The sequence below is a fragment of the Poecilia formosa genome, unplaced genomic scaffold (genome assembly GCF_000485575.1).
Source record: "Poecilia formosa unplaced genomic scaffold, Poecilia_formosa-5.1.2 Scaffold229, whole genome shotgun sequence".
Taxonomy (NCBI): domain Eukaryota; kingdom Metazoa; phylum Chordata; class Actinopteri; order Cyprinodontiformes; family Poeciliidae; genus Poecilia; species Poecilia formosa.
Genome location: NW_006800168.1, coordinates 511,094 through 523,675, shown reverse-complemented (window position 1 = coordinate 523,675; position 12,582 = coordinate 511,094). Strand labels below are relative to the sequence as shown.

Here is a 12,582-nt window from a genome sequence, read left to right as displayed (position 1 = left end):
TGGCTATTAACTTATTCAAAACAGGTAATTACGGCTGGCAAACAGAGACGCGGCGGATCAGAGCGAGGCACTTAGGCCCACTCCACCTTTTGCAATCAGACCTTCACTAGGGCAGAGGTGGTGAAGGATCCATTTGCGGATAACTGCACCTAATCCATTTTAGTCAGGAGTTGCTGTGGCAGAGCCGGAGAGGGACCCATGGGATGTATCTGATGGAGAGGTCGTAAATCATGAGGAAGAAGTTGAAAAAGTCGAGCTCCCACAGACTTGAGACGTAGCAGAAGACAGGGTGGGGGGTGGGAAAGGAGAACGCCCCTTCAGAGGAAAACAACCAAGGCTATCATCACCTTAGTTAAAATATCAGCGGCTCAGGCCGGGCAGGGCGGGGCTGACGAACAATGCCCTCTTCCTTGTGGTTGGAGGAAAGAGGGACTCAAGCAGAACCTCAGTGGGTGGATGTTATTGCAGGACAATTCCCTCAAGTGTAGTTAACATAGCATGAGCCAGTTGGTGGGCATTTTTATCCAAAGACCTCTCACTGCATACATTTCTAGCTTGGCTGAACTCAGCAGGAGTTGGACCAGCCTGACAGGAGCTCTGGAAGGGGGAGTTGAACCTCTAACCTTGGTGGAGTTGATCTCCAGAGCAAGCACTTCAAAGCAACCGTTAGCGCCGAGGTAAAGAGATTAAGGATGCCGCCTTGCACTGCTGAAATGTCACAGCAGAGATGACTAAGTGTGAGAGAAAGGGACGACCCAACCTCAGGATCTTCTCATCTGCACAGGACATAAATGGCGCCCCAGGGGAGCACTCTCTCTTTCCTTCCTCACCCCTTCTTTTCCCCTGCGCTGTTTGTTGTTTCAGGTAATGAAAACAGAGTGGCTGACAGAGACGTTTTCATGTTGTTTTCCTGACCCTGGACGACTTGCCCGAGCCTCCTGCGAGCTAACGCTCGTTCAGGCCAGAGGTGAAGTTTGACAAGATCCTTAAACATTCTCCCCCTCCTGTAGTCTCCGTCCTCCCTTTGCTCGAATTTCGAAGCAAAGCCGTTGCGTAAGAAACTCTGTATCTATGGTAATGGGCAGCTAATTGATCCCGTGGGGATCCGTTGGCATGGGGAGAACTTATTTACCCCCACGACAGACATTTTTCTCGCTCCTCTAATGCAACTCTAACTCTCAAATTCTCTTATCTGTTCAGGGCATGACGAGGTCCAAAGGGACGGCCAATGTCTACACATTTTCCCATTTGGGAAACATGTGTTCCCTGTGTGACAATCAGCGGCCCGTCGCACCGCAGAGGCCAACCAATCAGACTTCAACACCTTTACTCCTCTCTCCCCGAGTTGCTCCACCCACCTTGCTGTCAGTGCCACAAATTGGCCTCCAGCTGCAACCCTGGATGCCAAGGAGCCATTAGACGGACAAGGGCTTGAAGTCAACCCAGCGGTTAATGTGTCAAAATCCTCCTGAGTCACTTCTCTTTATTAGGAACCATATCCTTGATGGTTCCGGACACCTGTCCCTGCGCGACATCTCCAACCAAACAATGCCGTAATCTGGGCCTGACTGAGCGGATTAGGTATCGTAACGACTTCATTTCCTGCAAACACACCCTACCTGAGTCAGCTCAAGCCGAGCGCGGCCGGCTGACTTCCTCGCAGGAATCAAATCCCGTCCCAGATAACAGCTAATCATTTGTCACCCGGAGAAGCAATTCCCTCCAATCACCCGGGAAGAGAGCGGCGCTTTATCCTGAGCTGCTGTCAGAACGGCCGAGAAATTACACTCTGCCGAGATTCCCGTTTGGAATGACAGAACAACAGCTGACAAGGATGAGCGGGTGAGGAGGAGGAAGAGGAAGATTGTCCTCCTAACGCTAGACACATGTTCCCATCACAGGGTTCTGACCCGACGCTGAGAGGTCTGGGAAAGTAGGGAATGTTTTCCAGGTCTGGATCAGGACAGAAAAAGAGAAGAAGAGTTTGGAAATATATTTATATTTCCAGACTTTATTCCTTTTTGACATCCATCCACTGATCCATGCATAAGTACTTTTGTATAATTTGTAATAGGCTAGAATGAACTGAGTACTCTGGGAATTTGAGTTTGGAAAAGAAAGGAATTTCGACATGAAGTATTGCCGGATTCCCGCCACCTCTACACCTGCCCGCATTTCCTGCACTCCCATCCCAAACGAGCCCAAACACCTGGGTCTTAAACACTTAGATGCCTGGGATATTTTATTTTTTTCCAAGCACATGTGGCCCAGAAACATAAGAACACATAATCACACAGAAGCTTTGGGAAAACACATGCTGGAAATATGCACACACACACACACACACACACACACGCATGCACACAAACAGGCTGTCCATGCAGCTGTTTCCTTCTGGGATTCCTGGAGTTGCTACTCAGTGACTCTCATGGTTCTCCCAGTTAGAAAACCATTTGGAAAAAAGACCAAACCCTGCAGATTTAAATTCTCCAGGAGCTTGAACACATAATTAAACTTACAGCCATGACTTCCAAGATATTACCACACCACACAGACAGAGGATCGAGGATCTCTGCTCATCACATGTTTGCAACAGGAAGCAGTTGTCAGGACTTCACTTTTCCCCCAGACAGACGGAAACACACACTGCTACTCTTAGGCTGAACTTTAGCTTTGTTCCATTTTCTTGTCTTGAGCAAGAGGAGACATTTCTCCTGTAATCTTTGAACTCTATGTTCCTTTCTAGCTAAACAGAGAAAGAACAAACTGAGGTTAGATGTGAATAAATATGTTTGCCAGAAATCCAAGCCGCAGCGCTACCTTTTCAGTTGAATTTTCCAAGCTTGTTGGGGCGTTTCTTCAGGTTTTATGTGTAGGGTTAGTTAACTGACTGGTTCTGGGACTGCTGCCCACATAGCATTGGTCATGCTTAATTACATTATGCACAGTGTGGGGATATTCATAGTATACATGAGAATCAAATTAAAAGGCAAAAAAAACACAGACAATATTGCCAGTGTGGAAAAGGACCTCTGACACCGAGCGAATTTGGTGATTTATTTAGAAAAAGACACCATCCTATTTGATTAGCGATGCTAAATTAACGTCAGTTTAGGAACCTGAGAGCGGCGGCGCGGTGGCAGCGGCGTCTTGGAGACACCGGCTTGTTGAAGGCATAATGCAAAGTCTGCGCGTTGCAGATAAGAGTGCTCATACAGTAGGCCCAAGGCCCAAAGCTGTTTGTGTTGCAGGAAAACGAGGAGGAGGAGGAGGAGGGTGCATGTGTGTTAGCATACAAGACAAACGAGGAAGGTGCTCGACGGTGTGGAGCGACTCATCTCTCATTATGTGGAACAGTAGATGAATAAAGCAGTCAATAGAAGATGGAGACAATTAGAGCTCCAATAAAACTGAAGATTTTGCAGGTAAAGACTTTAGATTTCACAGAAACTTCAATGTATTTTATGTGATCCAGATTGTCTGTGAACATCAGCTTTCAGGACTTTGACTGGGTCGTTTTAACTCAAGAATATGCTCTGATTAAAATTTCAGGCCCTGGAGGTTGGTGTCCTGCAACTTTTGGAAGTTTTCTTGGACACACCGGATCGATTTTAAAGTTTTTGAGCAACAGGAGAGAATGGCATCAGCACAAGCTCAAAGCAAGACAAAGTACTTTGTATGTCAGGATTTACTACGTGGATTTTTCTGGTGAATATCTCATGTCAGCAGCTACATTTCAGCAAATTTTGAAAATGCAAATTAGCTGTTTTTTCATCTACTGGTTTGGAGCGAAACAACCAAGGCGTGATTTTGCCAGATGTTGACATTACGCATGGTGTAATAAACCAGAAGTTTGCTAGAAGTAGCAAACGAGCATGAACCACACATCTCAGAAAATCTGAGTTTTTCTGGGTGCTGTGCCTCTGGTAAGGCACAGACCAGTGGTAGGGAATGTTAATGACTTGTTAGAAAAACAAAAAAAGACCTCAACTGAGTGTGATTCGGGATGTTATTTCAAAGTTTGCCCTCTTCATCAGCATTTTCTAAAACAAAATGCCTGTAAAAAGTTGATGGAAGCACAATTAATGTTCTGATTGAAGGCGACTGAATCCAATTTAGCATCACATATGGAAGAGGCAGAAATCTGACTTTTTTGCTGTTTGGGTCACAATTTTATGGTGCAAACAGATTTTACTGCAAACTTGTTCTGGATTTACCTCAAACTAGCTTCCCATCAACTCTGACCAGCTTGTTTGTCCATCTTGATACCATGTTTCACATTTAGCATGGTGTGATTTCTCCACACGCTGTTTTACATGTAGGTTCAAGGATTAAAACGTGAAAAATGTCTTTCTCTTCACAATTATTCTTCATCTGTGTTGTACGTCTCATAAAATCCTGCTAAAACACACCAGATTGAATTTTTTTGTAGGGTCAAAGAGGGGAATCTTGGGCATTTTGAAAACAAATCTCTGTCAGGTAGAGGAAAATAACGGATGAAGTCGTTCTGGCCTTTAAACCTGCGATCCGCTTCCTGCACGCCTGAATAATTCAAACTGCCAGGTGGAGAGTCTTAGTCTACTCCCTGCTCATCTCCCTTTTTCTGGCAAGCTAATCCGAACGGCCTCATGAAAGATTAAAACAGGTGTGAGGACAGGAGGTGAGTTGTACTTCCTGACACCTTTATGGAAGCTGAAACGCAGGAAAATATCCTCACATTTCCTCACCTACATCCTCGGGTTCAGCCCGCCGCCGCCGCCGCTCCGCTCTTTGCGAGTCACCCCGGATAAGAGCGGCAGCTAAATGGCAAAAACGTAAATGGAAAATGACAGGCCCTGGAGATTCCTCTCACTCCTGGATGTGTGTGTGTTCAGGTTCGTCCTTGATAAAAGGCGGGGGAAAATATATTTGTGGCAAAGAGGAGAAAAATTGAATAGAGGGATTTGGCGTCACAAAAGTGTGTCTGACAGGTTGAAGGGCTGGAACCGTGAGCGATCGGACACCTTGGTGGCTTTTCCTGAAGCGGCGGCTCCTGAGCGGATGTGACACTGGGAGCAGAAATCCCTGCAGCCCCCGCTCCGTCCGCCGCCGCTACCTGACAAACCGTGTTTTAAAAAAAGTTCATACCGAAGCAAATGAGCCTTAACGGGGAAACTTACAGCTCGGATCTTCTCCATTTCAGCAACATAACATGTATTTATTGCGTCCCTCCTTCTTGCTGACACTTAAATTTCCCTCTGGGATAAATAGACCCTGAATGTAGCAGAGGCCCTGCTGTTTTAACACACAGACACAGACTGAGCTGTCTGAGGGAGAAAAACAGGTACAAGTCCCTGCAGAACCTTTAAATTACCTCAGATCGATGCAGTAAAATAAAGAAAAACGCATAATAATGTGTTAGCTTTCCAGCGGGAGCACCGAGAACAGAGAGGAGGCAAAGGTTTTCCAGGCCAGGCTACGCTTCTTTCCTTGAAACTCCACACACCCCACGCGGCTCGGTGGCCAAACAGAGACGAGGATGTTTGTCAGAAAAGTAACAAAAATCAATAAAAGGCAGGACCCCACCACCAACCACCTGGCCAAAGGCTCGCCGCGCTGTTTTCCTTCCTACGCTCACAAGGAGGAGGAGGCTGGAGGAGCAGCTGGGCCTCTCCCACAGTGATGCCTGTAGGCTGTCCGCCTTAATGTGGAGTCCGGAAAATAATCGGACTTCATTACTCCGACCTGCGGCGAGAACTGAGGCGCTCAAAGTTTGATTTTACCACATTTCGCAACAATTTTCACATCCTGGGATTCAGGAAGGCATTTAAATTTGTTTCTAGTTTGGAAAAGATCAGATTGTTTCTGAGATCAACTGTGTTTGACCAAAGCGGACAAAGTTTGAGTCACAAAATAATTTAAAACTGCTTTTTTTTTTTTGGATGTTTTGCATGAAAACATTTCTGAAAAAGAGATTTTATCGCATTTGATCAGCTTGCATAAAAGTTTGAGTCTAAAGTTTTCATTTAACATTGTTTTTTAGATTACGAACAAATATTTCTTCATGCAGCACTACAGTAATAAAATTAGGGATCCTATTATGCTTCCTTGAACAGGTTATGCTAGGTCTATAGGCTAAATAAATAAAACATATTTTAGATAATCAACTTGCCTCTTTTGAGCTTCTTTCAGAATGCACTGTCACTTTAAATTCAAAAAAGCTCTCCACTCGATTTTTACACTTGCACGTGAAAACAGCTAAGAACATACGTGCAATTATTCAACCGAATGTCTTTGAATAGCACAAGTGGAGCCTCCTACACAACCAACAAGAACGCAGCAAGTGGTTTCTGGATGGGAAGTCGACAACAAAACAATTGTCTTTTCCAGCAGCCATTGTACAGCAGTAAAACCAGCTGACCAAACGTTTTGGAATTCTGCTTGGGTTGCTAGGTGACGGGCGGGGCTCTGCTGGGGTTGCTAGGTAACAGGCTCAAGAAACATTGACTTATTGACAAAATTAAAAAAAAAATGTCTGGGCTGTTTTTAGACCCAAATGGAAGCACAAAAAAGCGCAAAACGTGAATTTTTCTACCGAGGTCCCTTTTTGGTTCGTCAGTGTTTCCTCCTTCAGAAGCTTCTGCAGCCTGACATCATTCTCAAGGTCCCAACATCAGCTGAAATCAAAACATGACTCAACACTCGCCTCCCTTCCTCCATCGTTCTCACTCTGACACATTTTTCTGGCAAACATATGGCAAAACAACATAAAACTCCCCCTCCTAACGTACTCCAACTACGACTCTGCAGCCCACACAACATGACCCGAACTCCGCTGCACACAGAGGTACGAACGTTTGACCCTTCATTTCAATGAGCAGTAAGAACTAAGAGTACTGGAGCAGCAGAAAGGAGTAATGAAATTTTGTGGTTCCTTTCCCTCATTAAAAAGCAGGAGTCCTATGTACAAACTCGAAGGCTTGGTGGTGAATACGTCACCGTTATATCACTGCTACAAACTTTAATTAGACCAAAATCCATGCACAAGACGTACTTTAAAAGTTTGTCGTGAGAAGTTATATGTAAGAGCCGTTTCAGAAATAGAACAACAGCTTTTGATCCAAACATCTTTCTCCAAGAGACTTACAACAAACTCAGGCAGCTGAACGTTGCAGCAACCAGGAAGTGGGACGTTTTGGACTGAAGTTGCCATTTTGGTTCAGTTGCAACAAACCAGATGTTGGAGGTTTAAAGTAATCAGAATCTCCAGTTTCTGCCAAAATCAAAGTTGAGTGTTTTTTTTTTTTTAACCTACATTTAAACAAAATGTCTTCACGTTTTTACAGAAAATAGCAGAAAGAACGGTGACAATTTTCTGAGATTTTCAGCAGCAGATTATGTTGAATTGTGGATGTAAGATTTATTTTTAAATCTTTGAAATTTCAAGAATCTCAGCTTTCAAAACAAAAGAGTGGAAGCCATTTTTTCCCCCTCAGATTTAAGAACATCCTGCATTTAGATTGTTGAGGATTAATTAAGAAAAACACATTTCTGTGAAATCTTAGCTCATTAAACCATCTTCACCCCCCACCAGCAGCCACTGAAGAGAGGAAACAAGTCGAGCAGAGACCCTCTAATTGCAACCCGCTCTTACCTGCCTCCCCTCCTCCCTCCACGAGGGGGGAGAGGACAAGGACAGGCGTGTGTTTTTTGTGTTTGAAATAAACATGACCCTTGTGGTTTCTCCCAAGGCGAGAGTTAAGAAAAGGGAAGCGACGCCTGAGAGCGGGAGAGTAAAAAGGGAAGGGCTCTTGACGACAGCGACGATACTTTTGCCTGAACAAAAAGAGGCGAGAGGAGTTATCATGAGGAGGAGCGCCATTCACTGCCACTTGGATCTAAAAATAGTACGAGTGTTAACCTCCTGACTCACAGGAGGGGGAGAAATTAAGAAAATAAAAGCCTCTGAACTCATTTTTTTAAAGCCAACAGGTAAATTTATTTAAAGGTGTAACCAGGCGGTCAAATTTTAAATAAAATCCTCTGAAAAGTTTAGCTTTGTAAAAACGTAACTATTTAGTTTGGCTCAAGGAGTTGAGTTATTTTCTGGCGTACGGGGTTCTCACCGTGCCGTAAATGCATTCAGCTGTTAATTGTATGAAAGACGAAGGGGAAGGGAGGGGCTCAGTGACGGGAAATGGGTCTGCTTTGTAAAAATCTTCCAATAAGGGATTATGACACAGATCATAAATATACTCAACCTTATAAATATTTGAGCTTGGCTACTCCCCTTGCTTAATGTGCTGTACAGGCCCTAATTAAGCCTGTATCTGATAGATGCCACTGCATAATGATGTGCGGGTGTCTGGGGGTGGGGGCAGCGGCGGCTGGGGACAAAAGTATCATCCGAAGCACTCGCTCTGTAATAATGATAGCAATGTTAATGACGGCGCTGCTACTTCAATTAAAAGTACTCAGCTACGACGGCGGCTGGCGACGCGCTGACCCCGGCTCAGCCCGTGAGAGTGGAGAGGTAAGCCGACTCCCTCTCCGGCAGGAAAATCCGCCTTTTATCAGGTCAGTTTGGACTGAGGCTGGGGCTAATTTTGTTAAACCAAGTGAGAATATCAACGTCCTGCAAGAAGAGCCGGATAAAGAGGCCAATTTAGCCGCATACTAATGCTATTATACCTGCTGAAAAGCTCGTTTCAGTCGCAGCTGTTTTAAAAACCGTAACCCAAAAGTGTTTTGTTTTTATTCAAGTTTAGGTTTTAGGAGAAAAACAGGCAAAATAATAGTAATTTTTTACCTACTCGACAATAAACAAAACAAAAATGATTTTAATTTAACAAATTATCAGATTTTTGATTGTAGATCAAAAACTTAATTGAAGAAAACTATAGTTTTCATTTTTAACCAAAGTGTATTTTAAATAATTCAGAATAAATGAACTAGAAAGCTTGGAAAAGACGATCACTTCCTACTGCATTCAACACTTTTACATAGATTCTTCCCTCGTTTATTCTTGAATTGTGGTCAGGGCCGCAGAAAATCACACTAGGGTCCACAAATGGCCCTCTCTCCCCACTTTGAACATCCGTAATTCATTACATTTAGTTAGTGAATGATGAGTTTAGGCAAAAAACTTGTGCAAAATGTGCAGATTTTCAAAAATACCCAAATTCGTCTTTATTTTCAGAAACCTCTTGAGTAAAAATAGCGGATAATGATTTTAAAAAACCTCCAGAAGGTCAGGGGTCAAGTTGAGGGTCCAGGTCGCCAAAGATCCCCCTTCTTGTTTAACAAGCTGAGTTTTAACGCTTTGGAGCTCATTAAAATGCAAAAACAGCCTCGTTAGATCGTTGTTAGGGTCCCGCTTTCCCTCTTCCAGTTTTACACGCCGATCAGCGAGAAGTCTCATTTTACTCGACTTCACAAATTGTAACAGTCCCTTCTGTCTTTGTTGCTTTAAAAAGAAACTGTTTCCAACTTCCTGCGAGCAGGAATTTGGATCATCAGCTAATACGGCCCGATTCTGATGCTTCCCTACCTGCTGAAAAGATAATTTGACACAATTGTGCTCCAGATTATAGATTTGCACAAAAAATAAAACTATTTCAGTCAATCCTAGTGAAATAAGCTAAGAATTAAGCTATGAAAAGTGTCACATTTCAATTATTGACCGAATTATGACATTTAGACGGATTTTTCTTCATTTTAAGTCATAGGTTCTGTTTACAAAAGGTTCTCTAAATGGTTTTAAAGCGAGCTGGTGTGCAGAAAGCGATGCGTTTTTAAAGAATAGTCGGTTCTATCTTCTTTTAGTTAAGTCAAAAAAGTTAAATTGTGCTTTACTGCTTCTGAAAACAATAAAAGAAAAGAAGGTTTGGGACAAATAACACGTCCAATTCACCTAAAATCTTAAATCTAGAAGTTTTGCTTCATTTTTTTTGTTTCTTTCACTTGCAAATCTGCACTAAATCTTCCACAAATGTCTCCTTTAGGTAGCTGCTTAAACTTTGCAGCGGTGAACGCAGCTCAGACTCGTTTCTGCTGATGGAGTCTCCTTGCCTCGCGCTGGATTTGCTTTGCCAAGCAGAATTTGAGCTGTGATTCACTCAGTAACACGCCATCCAGGTTGACACCGAGAGGAAACGTCCAACTCCCCCGAACCAGTAAATTATTCTAATAAAAGAGCGATAAAAGGTTACGAGACAATATACGTTGCCATTTTTGAGCTTTTACTGCACGTGGTGAAAGCTGGAAATAAAGAGAGGAAACCTGGCCTAGTTTTAGGTCTTGAGACAATTTATAAGGAGAAAATAGATGCAGAAAAGCTGCATTTTTCTTTTCACAATTCCCTACAGAGGAGTCCAGCCGGGACCGCGCCGATTCTTCTGAGCTTCCCCCGATTTAGGCGCTCAACTCGTAACCCGAGTTCGAAAAGCCACCTCATTGTCTGGCGAAGCCGTGCATCAATCAGCTCCGGCCACATTCAGATGATCAATGCAGATTAATTATGTAATAGCTGCTTGGCGGCGCGCCACGTGCAGCAGACGCCGGATGAAGGAAGGGGAGACACGCGGACTTGCTCAGGTAGCGAGGATTTATTCAATTACTGCACTGCAGAGCTGCAGGAGTATCTGGGTCTTCGCCTCGCACACAGGCTCCCCCTCTCTGCTCTGACAAGCTCTCATTACTGAGCAAACACGCTGCCAAGTAGCCATGAAGCAGAGCCTAATAAGCACATTATTGTATTTACCTTAGATAAGGTGAGACGCAGAGGCGATAAGAGACAGACAGCAGCGTGTTTGCATAGCGGATGAAGCTACAAATCAGGATCCTGGTTAGCAGGAAGTGACTGAGCTAAAGGTCGTGAGCTAGCTCCTTAAATTTGTCCCATATTGAGTTCATAAGTCTGGAAGTACCTGGACTTAGACTTTAAAACTTAATAATCTTTTATTTTTAATGTCTTTTGTTCACAATTTCTTCTCTGTCTATTATTCATTTCTCTATATGTAGTGCTTTTAGCTAACGCTATGTGACTCAAATGTGGGCGCATTTGGTGGCCTTTCAGAACTTTCTCCAAACTTTTATTCCATATTTAGTAATTACTACATTTGTTTAGCATAAATGCTGCCTCACAACTTCTTATTTTAGTTTTTTTGGCTGGTTTATTGTCAAAAACTTTTCAATTATGCGCTTGCTAAGCTAGGCAGAAAAGCTTGATAAATCAGAAATATGAGAATTTCAATACATTATTTTTTAAATCACATAATTCAAACATTGGGATTTAAAAAATAGTTGTTTTTTTTCTCTCTTTCCGAGGCCCTTTTAGGATTTTCTTGTGGCCCCCCAGTAGGCCGCGCCCCCCACTTTGAGAAACACTGCAAAAAGTTGTTACTGTAAAGCTTTCAATGCCAGAATTATTATTGTTTAATTTAAATGGTTTTTAATTTAAAATATAGTTAGCTGCAGGCAGATTAAATTTTTATTTCCCTCATTTTTCTTTTAGATTAAAAGATGGCAGATTTTCACTGCTAAGAAGAAAAAGATAAATTTGTATCCACTGAAAAACAAAAACTTACAGATACAAATTTATCTAGAAAACATTTATGTGTGCTAATCCTTATTCTTTCCACATCAGCCTTGACAGCAATTTGAACTTTGCCTTTGTGTCACTCAAAATCTGCAGGATTCAAACCAAGAACAAAAACACGGAAACGTGAGTTTTTTGGATGTCTCTTTCCCCCACTGCGCCAGATGCGTGTCGCCCCGATCCGCGACACCCATCATCCTCCGCCTGCATGTGACCCGAGACGGGCCGGCGGCACATTTCCGGGTAATTTCTCGCTCGCATCCCACACCGTCGATCGCGGCGCCGTTGTGAGGTGAGGGAAAGTGACAGCGCCGACTCTCCGGGGCAGAAGCTTCCCAGTCGAGTGGATCGGCGGACTGAAAATCGCTTATGAATAGTCATTAGGCCTTCATTACAAAGCCCCTCGCTACCCACTTCTTCCTGTGCAACCAAATGCTTCTTGTCATCCACACAAGGTGTATCATTTAATTGCCAATTGATTTCTCTGCACCCCTCCCCCTCCTTCTCTATGTGACAACATGTCAGAGCAAAATGCAGCTTCGACCAGCCCTGGGCGGCCACGTTTTCCTGGCATCCCTGAATATTCTTCAAAAAAATAAAAAGAGAGAGAGCTTATGTGCAATAATTAAAGACAGAAAGAGAGAGCGAGGAGGAGAGGGAGGAAATATTCTTTGTGTGACTGCTTGCGATTGTTTCTTTGTGACCCATTTTCTGATTCGGAGGCCTCAAAAGCTGGAAAAGCTTCTGGGTAAACAGTGATGGTGGGTGTCTATTCTATCCTACAGAGACATTCGCTGAGCCTGGTGCAACTATTCACAGCAGAAACCAACAACTTTAAGACGTCTGTTCAGATTGTACTGCTGCGTAACCTGTGGCTCTTTCTGCTCCTATAAATCGGCTCCGATTCCTTTAATTTTGGGCGATCGGCTGAAACTCAGGAGAAATTGATCTTAAATCAGCTGTGAGGGAGAAACTGACTGACAGGCGTCTGAAGGTGCAAACTT

The 12,582-nt window shown here is 43.5% G+C and overlaps 1 protein-coding gene across 4 annotated transcripts in view; it reads right to left on the bottom strand.

Moving 5' to 3' along the window:
* LOC103149487 (zinc finger E-box-binding homeobox 2-like) overlaps window positions 1-12,582 on the bottom strand; it is a 59,901-nt gene that overhangs the window by 15,506 nt on the left and 31,813 nt on the right. The gene's annotated exons all lie outside the window — the stretch shown is intronic.